This window comes from Drosophila grimshawi, unplaced genomic scaffold (assembly GCF_018153295.1).
Source record: "Drosophila grimshawi isolate 15287-2541.00 unplaced genomic scaffold, ASM1815329v1 contig_1006, whole genome shotgun sequence".
Taxonomy (NCBI): Eukaryota; Metazoa; Arthropoda; class Insecta; order Diptera; family Drosophilidae; genus Drosophila; species Drosophila grimshawi.
In genome coordinates this window covers 1,751,888-1,762,444 of record NW_025062489.1, presented here as the reverse complement: position 1 = coordinate 1,762,444, position 10,557 = coordinate 1,751,888, and positions in this window count along the sequence as shown.

Genomic DNA, 10,557 nt, shown 5'->3' with positions numbered 1-10,557 from the left:
AGGAAAAAACACTCTAACCTGAGGAGATAGCTAAGATCCTTGCTTACAACAATGCTGGATTGAACAACAGGCAAATATCATTTAAATTAAGTCGATCGGTATCAGCAATTGACGACAATACACAAAAACCAACATAAAATAATTATCAAACAGCAAAAATCTGCAATCTTACGGGCTGGGCTGGATAAAAATGCTACGCCATCTCAAATTATATTTGATTCAAGGTTACAAATGTTGAAACAAGGTGTTTAACAAATTTTATCAGGAAGTAATCGATTAATTTGGAAGAAAATATTGTCAAGTCCAGTCAAAGGCACACCACATAGCCAGATTAAAAATTGGAAAAGAACACATGTCCTGGACCCAAGTGTGGCAAAATGTGATAAAATCAATTTCGATGGTTTCAACGGTTTAAATGATTACTGGCGCGATTTAAAGAAGTCTGAGAGATTTTTCCATACTCGAAGTTGAGGCGGTGCTTCACTCATGATCTGGGTTGCATTCGTCATTACAACAGGATCCTCATTTGTAAAACTTCAGGCCGTATACATTTGAGGGTTATATAAACCTGTTGGACGAAGTTTTGGTGAACTTTATGTAGCATCAGCCAGACACAAAAACTTTATTTCAGCAGGATATATGTAATATATATATATGTGTGAATATATCTGTAATTTTAAAACGATTTGTTTGAATTAAGAGAAATTGTGCTCATCATGGTCATCTTTTGTATCGCTCTTGCCAGCATAGCCAATCTCATTCTCTGCAGTATTCGGCTTCCAAAGCAATGCAGTACAGAAATTGCCAAAGTTCATCCCCAACCCACCGGGAGACAATGCGTCAATCAAGCTTTGAATTTCCTCCACACTGTTGTCATATCCAAAAGCACGCATCATAAAGCTTAGCTCCTTGGCAGTTAAATATCCACGTCCAGTCACATCCAATACGTTGAATACATATTTGATTTGCGATATATTGACTTCTTTTGTAGTCTCCATTTTTTTGTTATGTAAATATTCGGTCTAAATGAAATATCTAGTTGTTTCCTATTCTCTCAAAGTTTACTGGGATACAAATTGAAATAAATTTCTTCACCTAATTTGGATCTATCTCTAAGCTTTTGTGGATATTACTAGGTATTATATGTATGTATTTTTAGTTTTTGGTGCGCACTGCTAAATTTTTTTTTGGCACAGAACAGGGTAGGTTTAGCCAAGAAAGTCCGATCTTTGAAGGAGATTCCTAATAATCTGTCCTCCAAGTTTGGCTTTGTTTTGGCCGATTAAAAATGTTGGAGGAGTTTCCTAGTTCTAAGCTTCCAAGTTTGGTAGTTTCAGATTTAAAATTGCGGGAGATATTGGCTTTAGAAAATGTTGAGGAGGCTCCATAGAGCACTGGCGAAACGAACGCCTGTTGCTGACGACTGGGCATGCTCAAAGTCGACAGTCACAAAGGAGAGACTAAATTGGGCAATTGGTACATTCCAGCCCTATAAATCTCCCGGAATGGACGGCATAACGCCAGCCTTCCTTCAAACGGGCTAGGACATACTCCTCTCCCGTATTAGGAAAGCTCTAGTAAGTAGTAGTAAGTCATCGGACACATACCGAGCGCATGGAGGAGAGCTAGGGTAGTCTTCATCCCCAAAGCAGGGAAGAAAGATATTACCGACCCAAAGTCCTTCAGACCCATCAGCTTAACATCGTTTTTACTGAAAACGTTGGAAGAGCTGGTGGACTACAAGATTATAAGCACTTTGCTTAAACAAAGGCCGCTGCATTCAACGCAGCTTTATACATGTCGTAGTATTGCCGGCAAATCATGGGGTACATCACCACAGATAGTAAGATGGCTATAACTAATGGTAGTAAGACCCGTGCTAACCTATGGGGTAACCGGGATGACAGAGCACGGTTGATCACCGTAAAAAGCAACTGCAAAAGTTGCAAAGAATGGCATGTGTTTGTATGACAGGAGTAATGCGCACCTTGAAGCCTCACACCACTCCAACACATCATAAGGCTCAAGCAGAAAGCGACGCTTTTGAGGATGTCAGCTGAAGGAGTTGGGGGCAATCGCATCCTAAGCAATAAAGATGCCCAACTCCACTCAAATGAACTGCTCCTGCTACTGCATCCCAGGGACGAAATGAAAGCCGAATACATCTTCGAGCGAAATTTCACAGTTTATATGAGCAGTAAAAGGGATTGAACAACTTTGGAAGTGGTCCATCCTATGAAACCGCACATCATTGTGTGAAAAACGAAATTAAGTGCGCGGATGCATTCCGAATGTTGATTGTGGCATACGGAGAAGCTACCTTGGACCGAAGCAACGTTTATCGGTGGTACAAAATGTTCTCAGAAGGCCGAGAAGATGTGAACGACGAAGAGCGTGCCGGACGCCCGAGCACTTCAACAACAGACGAAAAAATTAATGGAGTGGAGAAAATGGTATTGGCCAATCGTCGAATCACCGTCAGAGAAGTTGCTGAGGAGCTAGACATATCGATTGGCTCATGCTATTCGATTTTTATCAATGATTTGGGCATGAGACGGGTCGCCGCGAAATTCGTACCAAAATTGCTCAATTGCGACCAAAAACAGCATCGCATGAACATTGCTAATGAGATGTTGGACTCTGTCCGGGACGACCCAAATTTGCTCCAGAGTTGCTTGTGCGCGACTTTTTGGCCAAAAACAACACACTAATGATGCCGCAGCCACCGTATTCCCCAGATCTGGCCCCCTGTGACTTTTTCTTGTTCCCTAAACTGAAGAGGCCCATGAAAGGACGACGTTACGCTACACTTGACGAGATAAAGACGGGATCGAAGGAGGAGCTGAACAAGATAAAAAAAAAATGATTTTTTGAAGTGCTTCGAAGATTGGAAAAACCGTTGGCACAAGTGTATAATATCTCATGGGGATTACTTTGAAGGGGACAAAATAGATATTCATGAATAAATAAATAATATCTGAAAAAACACAAAATTCGCGATACTTTTTGAACACACCTCGTATATGATTACTGGCGCGATTTAAAGAAGTCTGAGAGATTTTTCCATACTCGTAGTTGAGACGGTGCTTCACTCATGATCTGAGCTGCATTCGTCATTACAACAGGATCCTCATTTGTAAAACTGCAGGCCGTATACATTTGAGGGTTATATAAACCTGTTGGACGAAGTTTTGGTGAACTTTATGTAGCATCAGCCAGACACAAAAACTTTATTTCAGCAGGATATATGTAATATATATATATGTGTGAATATATCTGTAATTTTAAAACGATTTGTTTGAATTAAGAGAAATTGTGCTCATCATGGTCATCTTTTGTATCGCTCTTGCCAGCATAGCCAATCTCATTCTCTGCAGTATTCGGCTTCCAAAGCAATGCAGTACAGAAATTGCCAAAGTTCATCCCCAACCCACCGGGAGACAATGCGTCAATCAAGCTTTGAATTTCCTCCACACTGTTGTCATATCCAAAAGCACGCATCATAAAGCTTAGCTCCTTGGCAGTTAAATATCCACGTCCAGTCACATCCAATACGTTGAATACATATTTGATTTGCGATATATTGACTTCTTTTGTAGTCTCCATTTTTTTGTTATGTAAATATTCGGTCTAAATGAAATATCTAGTTGTTTCCTATTCTCTCAAAGTTTACTGGGATACAAATTGAAATAAATTTCTTCACCTAATTTGGATCTATCTCTAAGCTTTTGTGGATATTACTAGGTATTATATGTATGTATTTTTAGTTTTTGGTGCGCACTGCTAAATTTTTTTTTGGCACAGAACAGGGTAGGTTTAGCCAAGAAAATCCGATCTTTGAAGGAGATTCCTAATAATCTGTCCTCCAAGTTTGGCTTTGTTTTGGCCGATTAAAAATGTTGGAGGAGTTTCCTAGTTCTAAGCTTCCAAGTTTGGTAGTTTCAGATTTAAAATTGCGGGAGATATTGGCTTTAGAAAATGTTGAGGAGGCTCCATAGAGCACTGGCGAAACGAACGCCTGATGCTGACGACTGGGCATGCTCAAAGTCGACAGTCACAAAGGAGAGACTAAATTGGGCAATTGGTACATTCCAGCCCTATAAATCTCCCGGAATGGACGGCATAACGCCAGGCTTCCTTCAAACGGGCTAGGACATACTCCTCTCCCGTATTAGGAAAGCTCTAGTAAGTAGTAGTAAGTCATCGGACACATACCGAGCGCATGGAGGAGAGCTAGGGTAGTCTTCATCCCCAAAGCAGGGAAGAAAGATATTACCGACCCAAAGTCCTTCAGACCCATCAGCTTAACATCGTTTTTACTGAAAACGTTGGAAGAGCTGGTGGACTACAAGATTAGAAGCACTTTGCTTAAACAAAGGCCGCTGCATCCAACGCAGCATGCATATAGAGTAGGCAGGTCCACGGACACAGCACTTTATCAGCTGCAACGTACTTTGAGTGCGGCAATTGATAATAAAGAAGTAGCATTGTGCGCCTTCCTAGACATAGAGGGTGCCTTTGATAACACGTCTCACGATGCAATCAATGCTACCCTCGAGAGAAGAGGCCTTGACCATACTACCAGCAGATAGATACTCGCACTGCTACGTTCCAGGCAAGCCACGGCATCATTACATGATAGCACTGTAACAGTCCTAACCACCAAGGGCTGTCCCTAAGGGGGGTTTTGTCTCCGCTCCTCTGGAGTCTGTTGGTAGACGAACTACTAAACAGACTCACCAACACTGGTATTCAATGTCAAGGTTGTGCCGATGACATTGTTATCATAGCGCGATGCATATTTGAAGAATCACTCTGTGACATAGTCCAGTCAGGGCTAATGATAACGTATGACTGGTGTAGGGAGGTTGGACTCAACCTAAACCCTACGAAAACAGTCATTGCCCCCTTTACTAAAAAGACACAAGCTACAGAGGATGAGGCAAATATGGCCCTCAGAGACCCTGCTGGAAACGAGTAGGGAGGTCAAATACCTGGGAGTCACATTTGACAGCAGACTTAACTTTGGCACCCATGTGCAAAATGCGATACTGAAGTGCTCTAGGGCGCTTTATACATGTCGTAGTATTGCCGGCAAATCATGGGGTACATCACCACAGATAGTAAGATGGCTATAACTAATGGTAGTAAGACCCATGCTAACCTATGGGGTAACCGGGATGACAGAGCACGGTTGATCACCGTAAAAAGCAACTGCAAAAGTTGCAAAGAATGGCCTGTGTTTGTATGACAGGAGTAATGCGCACCTTGAAGCCTCACACCACTCCAACACATCATAAGGCTCAAGCAGAAAGCGACGCTTTTGAGGATGTCAGCTGAAGGAGTTGGGGGCAATCGCATCCTAAGCAATAAAGATGCCCAACTCCACTCAAATGAACTACTCCTGCTACTGCATCCCAGGGACGAAATGAAAGCCGAATACATCTTCGAGCGAAATTTCACAGTTTATATGAGCAGTAAAAGGGATTGGACAACTTTGGAAGTGGTCCATCCTATGAAACCGCACATCATAAAGTGGTACACCGACGGATCACACACCAATCAGGGCACAGGTCTTGGAGTGGTGGGCCCTCGGGTGTCGTACCATGAATGCCTAGGAACGCACACCAGCATATTCCAGGCTGAGGTATGTGCGATAGGAAGATGTACGGACTTTAACTTAAAACGTAACTATCGGAATACAGATATATCCACCCTGTCCGATAGTCAAGCAGCATTAAATGGAATAACGGGGAGTAAAATAACATCAAAGATAGTCCAGGAGGCTCGTTCAAAGCTAAACCTACTTGGGACTCACAACAGGCTTACCCTGCGATAGGTCCCGGGCCACAGGGATATAGCGGGTAACGAGGCGGCTGATAAGCAGGCGAGAATGGGGGCAGAAAGGCCCCTGACAGGACCAGAACCGTATTGTGGCATAGGTAGACACACTATACGACTGGTACTCAGAAATGAAGAGAAACAGATGCGGCAGCAGAGCTGGTCGGAGGCAGTATGCCTCCGGCAAGCGAGATATCTCCTAGGTGGTTATAATCTTAAACGATTTAAGCAAGTTATAACCATGGGAAATAACAATCTTAGGATACTTACCGGTCTAATGACGGGACACTGTTGACTAAGAAGTCACCTAACTAGACTAGGTATACGAGGTGTGTTCAAAAAGTATCACGAATTTTGAATTTTCGTGGGTTACGTATATTCGAATTTCGATTTTTTTGTAGCGTTATGTTAGTACTCAGGTCTCTCACTTATGCCGACAAGCTCGGCCATTTTGAATGTTCACTTAATTGTTGACAGCTGCTTTGCTTGCACGTGTTTTGGATCGTCTTCGATTTTTACCTATTCAAACAAATGGATCAAAGAACCTGTATCAAATTTTGTGTGAAAAACGAAATTAAGTGCGCGGATGCATTCCGAATGTTGATTGTGGCATACGGAGAAGCTACCTTGGACCGAAGCAACGTTTATCGGTGGTACAAAATGTTCTCAGAAGGCCGAGAAGATGTGAACGACGAAGAGCGTGCCGGACGCCCGAGCACTTCAACAACAAACGAAAAAATTAATGGAGTGGAGAAAATGGTATTGGCCAATCGTCGAATCACCGTCAGAGAAGTTGCTGAGGAGCTAGACATATCGATTGGCTCATGCTATTCGATTTTTATCAATGATTTGGGCATGAGACGGGTCGCCGCGAAATTCGTACCAAAATTGCTCAATTGCGACCAAAAACAGCATCGCATGAACATTGCTAATGAGATGTTGGACTCTGTCCGCGACGACCCAAATTTGCTCCAGAGTTGCTTGTGCGCGACTTTTTGGCCAAAAACAACACACTAATGATGCCGCAGCCACCGTATTCCCCAGATCTGGCCCCCTGTGACTTTTTCTTGTTCCCTAAACTGAAGAGGCCCATGAAAGGACGACGTTACGCTACGCTTGACGAGATAAAGACGGGATCGAAGGAGGAGCTGAACAAGATAAAAAAAAATGATTTTTTGAAGTGCTTCGAAGATTGGAAAAACCGTTGGCACAAGTGTATAATATCTCATGGGGATTACTTTGAAGGGGACAAAATAGATATTCATGAATAAATAAATAATATCTGAAAAAACACAAAATTCGCGATACTTTTTGAACACACCTCGTATATGATTACTGGCGCGATTTAAAGAAGTCTGAGAGATTTTTCCATACTCGAAGTTGAGGCGGTGCTTCACTCATGATCTGGGCTGCATTCGTCATTACAACAGGATCCTCATTTGTAAAACTTCAGGCCGTATACATTTGAGGGTTATATAAACCTGTTGGACGAAGTTTTGGTGAACTTTATGTAGCAGCAGCCAGACACAAAAACTTTATTTCAGCAGGATATATGTAATATATATATATGTGTGAATATATCTGTAATTTTAAAACGATTTGTTTGAATTAAGAGAAATTGTGCTCATCATGGTCATCTTTTGTATCGCTCTTGCCAGCATAGCCAATCTCATTCTCTGCAGTATTCGGCTTCCAAAGCAATGCAGTACAGAAATTGCCAAAGTTCATCCCCAACCCACCGGGAGACAATGCGTCAATCAAGCTTTGAATTTCCTCCACACTGTTGTCATATCCAAAAGCACGCATCATAAAGCTTAGCTCCTTGGCAGTTAAATATCCACGTCCAGTCACATCCAATACGTTGAATACATATTTGATTTGCGATATATTGGCTTGGTTTGTAGTCTCCATTTTTCTGTTATGTAAATATTCGGTCTAAATGAAATATCTAGTTGTTTCCTATTCTCTCAAAGTTTACTGGGATACAAATTGAAATAAATTTCTTCACCTAATTTGGATCTATCTCTAAGCTTTTGTGGATATTACTAGGTATTATATGTATGTATTTTTAGTTTTTGGTGCGCACTGCTAAATTTTTTTTTGGCACAGAACAGGGTAGGTTTAGCCAAGAAAATCCGATCTTTGAAGGAGATTCCTAATAATCTGTCCTCCAAGTTTGGCTTTGTTTTGGCCGATTAAAAATGTTGGAGGAGTTTCCTAGTTCTAAGCTTCCAAGTTTGGTAGTTTCAGATTTAAAATTGCGGGAGATATTGGCTTTAGAAAATGTTGAGGAGGCTCCATAGAGCACTGGCGAAACGAACGCCTGATGCTGACGACTGGGCATGCTCAAAGTCGACAGTCACAAAGGAGAGACTAAATTGGGCAATTGGTACATTCCAGCCCTATAAATCTCCCGGAATGGACGGCATAACGCCAGCCTTCCTTCAAACGGGCTAGGACATACTCCTCTCCCGTATTAGGAAAGCTCTAGTAAGTAGCCTAGTCATCGGACACATACCGAGCGCATGGAGGAGAGCTAGGGTAGTCTTCATCCCCAAAGCAGGGAAGAAAGATATTACCGACCCAAAGTCCTTCAGACCCATCAGCTTAACATCGTTTTTACTGAAAACGTTGGAAGAGCTGGTGGACTACAAGATTAGAAGCACTTTGCTTAAACAAAGGCCGCTGCATCCAACGCAGCATGCATATAGAGTAGGCAGGTCCACGGACACAGCACTTTATCAGCTGCAACGTACTTTGAGTGCGGCAATTGATAATAAAGAAGTAGCATTGTGCGCCTTCCTAGACATAGAGGGTGCCTTTGATAACACGTCTCACGATGCAATCAATGCTACCCTCGAGAGAAGAGGCCTTGACCATACTACCAGCAGATAGATACTCGCACTGCTACGTTCCAGGCAAGCCACGGCATCATTACATGATAGCACTGTAACAGTCCTAACCACCAAGGGCTGTCCCTAAGGGGGGTTTTGTCTCCGCTACTCTGGAGTCTGTTGGTAGACGAACTACTAAACAGACTCACCAACACTGGTATTCAATGTCAAGGTTGTGCCGATGACATTGTTATCATAGCGCGATGCATATTTGAAGAATCACTCTGTGACATAGTCCAGTCAGGGCTAATGATAACGTATGACTGGTGTAGGGAGGTTGGACTCAACCTAAACCCTACGAAAACAGTCATTGTCCCCTTTACTAAAAAGACACAAGCTACAGAGGATGAGGCAAATATGGCTCTCAGAGACCCTGCTGGAAACGAGTAGGGAGGTCAAATACCTGGGAGTCACATTTGACAGCAGACTTAACTTTGGCACCCATGTGCAAAATGCGATACTGAAGTGCTCTAGGGCGCTTTATACATGTCGTAGTATTGCCGACAAATCATGGGGTACATCACCACAGATAGTAAGATGGCTATAACTAATGGTAGTAAGACCCATGCTAACCTATGGGGTAACCGGGATGACAGAGCACGGTTGATCACCGTAAAAAGCAACTGCAAAAGTTGCAAAGAATGGCCTGTGTTTGTATGACAGGAGTAATGCGCACCTTGAAGCCTCACACCACTCCAACACATCATAAGGCTCAAGCAGAAAGCGACGCTTTTGAGGATGTCAGCTGAAGGAGTTGGGGGCAATCGCATCCTAAGCAATAAAGATGCCCAACTCCACTCAAATGAACTGCTCCTGCTACTGCATCCCAGGGACGAAATGAAAGCCGAATACATCTTCGAGCGAAATTTCACAGTTTATATGAGCAGTAAAAGGGATTGGACAACTTTGGAAGTGGTCCATCCTATGAAACCGCACATCATAAAGTGGTACACCGACGGATCACACACCAATCAGGGCACAGGTCTTGGAGTGGTGGGCCCTCGGGTGTCGTACCATGAATGCCTAGGAACGCACACCAGCATATTCCAGGCTGAGGTATGTGCGATAGGAAGATGTACGGACTTTAACTTAAAACGTAACTATCGGAATACAGATATATCCACCCTGTCCGATAGTCAAGCAGCATTAAATGGAATAACGGGGAGTAAAATAACATCAAAGATAGTCCAGGAGGCTCGTTCAAAGCTAAACCTACTTGGGACTCACAACAGGCTTACCCTGCGATAGGTCCCGGGCCACAGGGATATAGCGGGTAACGAGGCGGCTGATAAGCAGGCGAGAATGGGGGCAGAAAGGCCCCTGACAGGACCAGAACCGTATTGTGGCATAGGTAGACACACTATACGACTGGTACTCAGAAATGAAGAGAAACAGATGCGGCAGCAGAGCTGGTCGGAGGCAGTATGCCTCCGGCAAGCGAGATATCTCCTAGGTGGTTATAATCTTAAACGATTTAAGCAAGTTATAACCATGGGAAATAACAATCTTAGGATACTTACCGGTCTAATGACGGGACACTGTTGACTAAGAAGTCACCTAACTAGACTAGGTATACGAGGTGTGTTCAAAAAGTATCACGAATTTTGAATTTTCGTGGGTTACGTATATTCGAATTTCGATTTTTTTGTAGCGTTATGTTGGTACTCATGTCTCTCACTTATGCCGACAAGCTCGGCCATTTTGAATGTTCACTTAATTGTTGACAGCTGCTTTGCTTGCACGTGTTTTGGATCGTCTTCGATTTTTACCTATTCAAAAAAATGGATCAAAGAACCTGTATCAAATTTTGTGTGAAAAACGA